The sequence below is a fragment of the Castor canadensis genome, chromosome 15 (assembly GCF_047511655.1).
Source record: "Castor canadensis chromosome 15, mCasCan1.hap1v2, whole genome shotgun sequence".
NCBI lineage: Eukaryota > Metazoa > Chordata > Mammalia > Rodentia > Castoridae > Castor > Castor canadensis.
In genome coordinates this window covers 62077964-62085902 of record NC_133400.1, presented here as the reverse complement: position 1 = coordinate 62085902, position 7939 = coordinate 62077964, and the positions used below count along the sequence as shown (strand labels likewise).

Here is a 7939-nt window from a genome sequence, read left to right as displayed (position 1 = left end):
TTTCAGGATTTCAACTCCTCAGAGCTCAGTCATTAAGAGGCTGTTGGAGCTCTACTGTTATTAACTCCAACCAATCCTGCTTTGTGGTTGGGAATCTGATCTTGCTATTGGCTACTTCATACCTTTAAACTGCCAACCTTATGACATCATTTTCCCACCAAGCCTCCTGCCACCTGGTAGAATCTTGGGGTTTCCATGGAGTTGTCTGTAAACAAATTTGAATCACTGCAAGTGACCAGTGATCAGTTACAAGTGTCCTTCAGACTTGACACATGCACTGTTCAGCTTCAGCTACCCAGACACATATTATCTTCCCATTTCTTGTATCTACAGTTGATGTTAACTCTTCTCTGACCATGTCAGGTAAGGAAATAAATATTTTCTAAAAACATCTTTTTTAAAACTAATGAAAAAAATAGATTTCCTCCCTGACCCTAAATTTAGTAGTAGAGTCAAAACAGCTTAGAATAATGGGGAAAGAATTGAATTAAAGCATAATTTCAATTTTGGCTTTGACATTTACTAGGTATGTGACTTTGGACAGATAGTATACCCTCTCATGAAATATTTCCTCATCTGCTACATGAGGATAATGTTCTGCCCATGCTCTGTTCCTTTTTCTCCTCTAATATTGAGTCTAAAGGGCATGTGAATAGTGAAATCAGAGACTTCTTGAGACTGATACTTTCAAAAGAACTAGAGAAAAAACTGGATGGTATTTAAAAAACTAGCACTATATTCCAATATGTTTCATCTACAACAGTCTCCCTCCACTAATATTTCCACTTTAGTATTTCAAATTTACACTGATCAAAATTATTCATGGGTTTTGCAATTTTCTGTTTAAACTAGGTGAAAAGAAAAAATAGGAAAGAAAGAATGAGAAGACTGAGTTATATGAAGGGAAGATTTTCTAGAGTAAAGAAGTTTGGGATTGTTTTCATTAAGCATAAGCTAAGAGTAACTGAAGGGAGTGAAGAAAATATAAAAGTGAGGGAAGGAAAAAACCTAACAATGAGAGAGATGCAGAGTAAGGAGACATTCTCAAGAAAAAAGAGATGGTCTGGGACAGAATGTTGAAGAGAACAAACAATTTTTAAATTAACACACAAAAAGCATAGAGTGAAATCTACTCAGAGCAAAATAAACTGCTTCTACTGACTCTGGACACAGATGACACTTGACAGTTTTGAAAATGAACATTTTAGAAATGTATTTTAGAATGATTCTTCCAATAAACAGACTAAGTAAGGGAGCTCTAGACAAGGCTGGTGTAACAGAATTATCAGTGTCCTATTTCATTCTGATTATTAAAATACATGGATTTTTTAAAATCATGCAATCTAACCTGAATCAGAAGAAAGTTTCAAGTTAAAGCTACTTTTTATCTTTTCAATAATATTTTTCCTTTTTTTACACTACTGGGGTTTGAACTCAAAGTCTAACATTTGCTAGGCAAATGTTACCAGTAGAGCGTCCAGCCCAATAACTTTCTTCCTAAAACAGAATACATAGTTATTAATAGTCAGTAACAGTTTTTAGACACAAGAATCAAAAGAAAGAACTTTCTTAGAATAAAAAGTCAGTCTGCACATCTCTAATTCCACATTTATAACAGTATGGTGAAATCTTTCAGATTTTCAACATTTAAAAGAATTGTTTTGGACTGGAGGTGTAGCTCAAGGACAGAGTGCATGTTTACCAATTATATGGCCCTCAGCTCATATTTCATGAAACCCTACCCATAATGTTTTCATTGTATTAGTTGAATATTAGTGGTAATTTTTTCAGACTTTAGGTATATGTTCCTGTAAGTTGAAGATGACCATTAGCTAGCTTTTGAGGATAAATATAAAAACATTCATAATTCTTTTTTAACACTTTTTAAGTGTTTTTTTTTTCTGATTTTTATGTGACTACATTAATTGAACTACCTGCTAGTAGGATTAATATCTACTACATGGTGGATAATATTTAAAACAATATGAATGAGCACCATAATATAATTCCTTTACATTTATTGCTTTACTCTCAACTTTATACCATTTTATTTTGTTTGTTTTATTTGTTGATTGGGGCATGATGTCTTGCTATGTGGCTCAATCTGACATCAAACACAGGCTCAAACAACCCTTCCACCTCAGCATTCCACAGTTCTCGGGCTACAGATGCACCCAGATTCATACCACTATTTATTGACTCTCCAAATGTTTACATTTGCTGCATTTATCAGCTTGTTACACCCTTTTAAAAGATATAGTTTCTCTGTGTGCATGTAATGGTTAGAAATACATTCAAAAGAAATAGAGGTGGGGTGGTTGGTGCTTGTAACCCTAGCCATTCAGAGACTGAGGGGGGGAAGATTGTAAGTTTAAGGCCAGCCTAGGCAACTTTGATGCTGACTACATATCCAAATTTACATTAATATCTACTTATTCTTTTTTTGTTTTTTGTAGTTTGTCTTTGCAGAGCTTACTATGTATTCCTCCATACAAATCACATATAAATGTCACTTTTATTCTTGGATTAGTTACCATTATTATTATTGAATGCTAATAATATTCAATAATAATACATGAATTATTGATAATAATTCAATAATACTGCATGACACCTGTGGATGAGAAAGTTTAAATAAAATTTTTCCCAAAAGGCATTTTTTTGAGAAACTAACTCTCAGGTAATCATTTTGACTTAGGATCAGAACTAAGGCTTTATGAGGTCAAACAATGACCCTTTACATTTACCAGCTGGTCTGTGTTGTAAGTGAACTCTATGAAATGACACGTGACTTGCACAAAGAAAATGAGACAGTAAAGTAAAATTAGTAATAGCATACATTACCTTCTTTCCTTTCATTATTCCTTCCTCCTTCCTGTCTTTCATTCTTGAAAGTACTAGGGATTGTACTCAAGGCTTCATGACTTCCAGCAGGTGCTCTACAATTTAATCCACACTGCCAGCCATTTTAACTCCAGTTATTTTTTAAATATATCTCACTTTTTCCATAGGCTGGACTGAACTGTGATGCTTCTACTTCATGCTTCCCACCATAGCTAGGCTGACAGGCATGTTCAATTGGTTGAGACGGGATCTGATGAACTTTTTTTGCCTATGCTTGTCACAAATAACAATTCTCTAGTTCTCATCTACTCAAGTAGCTAGAATTACAGGCTTGAGTCATGACCTAGCTAGTAATACTAGTTTCTAATGACTAAGAAAACAAGAAGCAATTATTAAAAGCTCTATTTCACCTGATTTTTGTTGTTTTTTCAAAAGACAGAATCCTGGTAAGAGAGTAGGGTTCTCTAACCTGATACAGATACCAAGGAGATATTTTGTTACAGTACTGGAGTTTGAACTCAGGACATCATGTTTGCTATTCAGGCACTCTGCCAAGTGAGCCACTGTGTCAGCCATTTTTTGTGTTGGATATTTTGGAGAAAGGGTCTTGCGAGCTACTTGCCTGGGCTGGCTTCAAACCAAGTCCTCCTAATCTCTTCCTCAAGGGGAGCTAAGATTACCGGCCTGTGCTACCAGCTCCCAGCATCAGGGAGATCTTGATGGGGGAACTTGAAGGCATAGGTCTGACCTCTCAGGCCCTCAGTTTGTTCACCTGTAAAATGATAAGATCAGAAGTTCTCTAAGGATATCTTAGTCTTTAAATACTTCAATTCTAGAACATAGCTATGAGATTGTACTAATGCAGGCTCAAGGAAAAAAGGTAAAGAGAAGGATGCTTTTAGCCAAGGGACAATGTAGAAACCAGCCACTTTGGGATTTCTGTACCCAAATTAGAAAAAGGAAGTTCATCAGAAGAAGACTAAACTTCTTCACCAGTTACATCTATCCTAAGCTGTTTGATTTTGTGGATCTCAGTGAGTAATGGTATTAGAGAGTTCTTGTTTACAACAACCTTAAGCTAAAACTGCTCAGCAAATAAAGTGAGAGTTTGTCAATCTCACCAGTTTTCATCATCTTCTTTCTTCCTACAGAAAATTTCCAAAATCCACCTTTACTTGGAATTGACAATTCTCTTCAGGTCTCACTTCCTATGCTGAGCAATGCCACTTCCCTAACAGAAAGAATCTATAACTTCTCCAGAGACTCTGGTCCAGATATCACTCCAGCATGGGTAGAGCCATCAGTCTCTGACACCTCTTTCCAGTCACTCATGGGTAGTGCCTACCTTTACAAACATTCTAGCATCACCATGTCATCTCAATTTACTGCCCAGAGCCAGATCTCTACTTCAGCTGCCAACACAGTGGTTCCCCTGTATCCATCATTGCCTGCCAACTTTGTTAAAGTTGCACCACCTCAGATTCCAAATCAAGGCCATAGCCTGTCATTTCCCTACCAGGAAAGAAGTGAGGTCTATTATTATAATCAAAACATATTGGGGCCTCTGATATCTCTAGAACTTGTCTCCAGCCTGCAATCCCATGGCACAGTTTCATATGAAGGGGGTAGGGCCTCTGTCCCTCAAACAGAAATGGTGATGGTACTAAAGGATGGTACCAACATCCTAACATCAATTTGCATTTCTGGAGTCTTCCACTCTGGGACTGCTCAATCCATCACAGAAAGGAGTTTACAAGGTGAGTACAAAGGTCAAAAAGAGAAAAGAATGATTAGCATTCAAAAGGACAGCCAACTCTTCAGATGAGTGGTGGTTAGTCCACAGGTAGGAAGAGTCCAAGTCCTGAGATTTCAATCACTGTTCTCACTCAGCACTCTGAAGTTTCACATTCTATATAAGGTGGAGGGCTGAGGCCAACTCTGAAGTGGTACTGTGCATGCCTCACAAATTTAGGTCCCCACATTTTTAGGACCAAAAATTAAATAAATAAATAAATGTGGAAATGCAGAACACTGTAATGGTCATCCATGATGCATTTAAGAGTCCCCCAGAAGCACACTGAATGAGGCCTTAATGCCCTGGAAAGCCCCCTACACTGTAATTAATTCTGTTCCCTAACCTATTGCTTTAAGTATCTTTAGAAAACACTTCCAAACCTTCATGTTCAGTTTAATTTTCTTTAATTTCCTTGTTTTATGTAATACTGTAAAAAGGATCTCAGTGCATACAGAGCATGTCCTTCTTTGTGTATTTCATAAGGAAGAACTCCACTTTATCTCCTAGTCCATGGCTTACCATATTCTTATACTCACAAGGAGGGCAGAGAGAAATGAGTGTACCATCTATGAGAATTCTAGTCTTTAAAAAATTGTTTTCATTATTATGTGCTTGTGATTAAAATCAGGGCCAAGAGCATAGTGAGCATGTGCTCTACTACTAAGCCACACCCCAAGCACAAAACATTTCATCTTTTTAAAAATGACTTTCACTTTTTTAAGCTTATACCAATCCTACGAAATATAAAGAAAAATTACATCAAAAGACCAGCAGTAGCCACTCAAGCAATAACCACCTCTCTCCTAACACAGGATCCTATCCATGGTCTTAAGAAGAGTCAATAAAAAGGTTTTGTTCACTGTTGACAGGGGCTTGGTTGCTGTTATTAGTGTGTAGCTGGGAGATCCTACTTACCAGGGACTGACTTCTTCTTGACTACTTTTTAGTGATGGAAATTTCCATGGGGATGGAGACTTTCTAGAATTGCAACCTCCAAGCCAGACATTTTGTCTTCCACAAACTCCAGAATTCCTCAAGTTCTGTGGTAGTATAAATGCTCAGATACTTGAGAGTAACCCACCACATGAACATGGAGACATTTCATTAATAGCTCCAGTCCAAAGTTCTACCAATATCTTGCCCTGTCTCCAGCCCCATACTCAGAACAAATAGACAATGAGAATTTGGTTGAAATTAAAACCAAGCTTTCAAAGCCTCTGGATGCCTACTAGATCCCAATCAAAAATCACACTCCTCATGTACTCCTTTAGAAATTCCTGACATTCACCAACTTCTGGCCTGCATTAACCTTTTGGGCTAAGAGGGAAAGTCTGCTTCTGAAAATACCAATTCATGAAATAACAGCCTAAGTCTTCAGGACCAAGGGACATTTGAAAATGGGATTGAGTATAGCCATGGTCTTGCAAACATTGCTACATTGGTGAAAGATATTCACTTCTTGCCCATTTTCAATTCATTGACAGGTCTTGAACAATCCAAAGTTCCCACAGCCATCAAAGACAATGATACAAACAACATCAAGGTAGAAAAGTCCAGTGTCATAAAGGATCCCATTGGCCTAATCAGAAAAAAGGATAGAGTGACTGAACTTACCAATGAAGTTCCAAAGGCCAAAATTCAGCACCAGAACCCAAAGTGCCTGCTGGAGGGAGAAGTGGTTGTGTGCACTGCTGTATCCAGTCACAGACCTCCTGTGAACACAGCCAACCATTTTCACATCAAACCTCCAAAAGCCACATCCAACAGGGTCAGCAAAGCTAAAGGCCATGGACAGGAAAAGAATAAAATGATCAGTGAAAACATCTCCAGTAAATCTGAAGAGAGTAAGCAGACAGGGAACAAAAGAAAGTCAGAGAAAACAACCATTCCCAAGGCAAAGCGCAACAGAAATCAATTTGAGCTTAGCCAAGAGAACTTTAAAAAGCCTCGAAGCTCTCTGGGCATGTACCTGCTGGACTCAGTGCAGGTTTTTCATGCACTGGGGAATAAGAATGATAAGAACATTGGGCCATCTTCCTGTCAGGCCCTGGGAAACTCAAGCACCACCAAAGGCTCAAAGTATTCTCCAGCTATCATGTCGCAGCTGCATACCCCACATGAGTGCAAAGGGCCTAAAAAATTTCAAGCCAAAGCCCAAAAGAAAGATAGCAGTGCTGACAGTGAATATCTATCTCCATCACTGTATGAGCTGCCCCCACCTGGAAAGGTCAAGTTGGTACCTTTAGCTTTTCCAAAGCTGGACAAGCCTCAACCTCGACCTGTTTCTTGTAGGTCACAGTCTCTTCCTTTATGTAAGCCCACTGCATCTTACCCTGTCCGGCCTAATTGTAACACAGCCCAATCTAAGGCAGTCAATTCATTTCAACAAGCTAGTGCCAACATGTCTTTGATTGGTCCTCCCAAACCAGCTCGGCCAATTTCAACCAATGCAAAACTACTGGGTTTTACCGAGTCTATCCATCCTAGTGTATCTCAGTCTGCTTCTGCTCTACCTGCACCCTACAAAACATCATCTTGCACTTCTTTCCAGTGGGACCCTGCTTCCTCTGCTGTGACCAAGTTCCAGCCACCACCTAAGCCTCAAACCCAATTTCTACTGCAAGATTTCAGCTTGCAACCAATTCCATGGAGGAAGCCCAATGTTCCTGAGCCAGTAATGTCAAGCCCCATCACAAAAGAGCAGCGGCCAGAGCGTGAGGCCATGAAAAGGAAGGCTCAGCAAGAGCGTGAGCATGCTGCCAAATACCCTTTTTTGGGAAAATTGCAGTTTTTCATACAGAGGGAAAAAGAACTGGAAATTTCTCTATACTATGGCTATGTAATGTAAGAGCAGCTAAGATTGTTAGTACCACTATAGATGCCAAATGATTTTTACATATACATATATATAGGTTTAGGTAAACATATAGATATAAATATATAAAATCTTTTAGATAAAAATGTAGATTGAATTTTAATTATTCTAATGTATTTTAAAAACTTAAGCAATATCATAGATTAGTAGATGCGCAATAAAGAGGCCTTTGGAGCATTGAGATTCTGCTTCCTGTGGTTTTCTTTGGAAGAGTTGGGGATCAAAGTCTACATATGACCAAAGGAACTGAAAGTTGGATGGGAGAACAGGGGAAGAAGGATAAGTGAGTAAAGAGGAAGGAATATGATCTAGGTATAGAAGATCAAAAGAGTGGAGATTATACAGGTTGCTAAAAAGAATCAAGGATGGGTACAATAGCAAAGTCTGAGATTGGGGTTAAATAATGAAATTTGGAAAAAGTTGGA

The 7939-nt window shown here is 38.3% G+C and overlaps 1 pseudogene; it reads left to right on the top strand.

The window, feature by feature from the left end:
- Positions 1 to 272: 272 nt before the first annotated feature.
- Positions 273 to 7487, top strand: LOC109678993 (uncharacterized protein C2orf78-like; annotated as a pseudogene).
- The last annotated feature ends 452 nt before the right edge of the window (positions 7488 to 7939 follow it).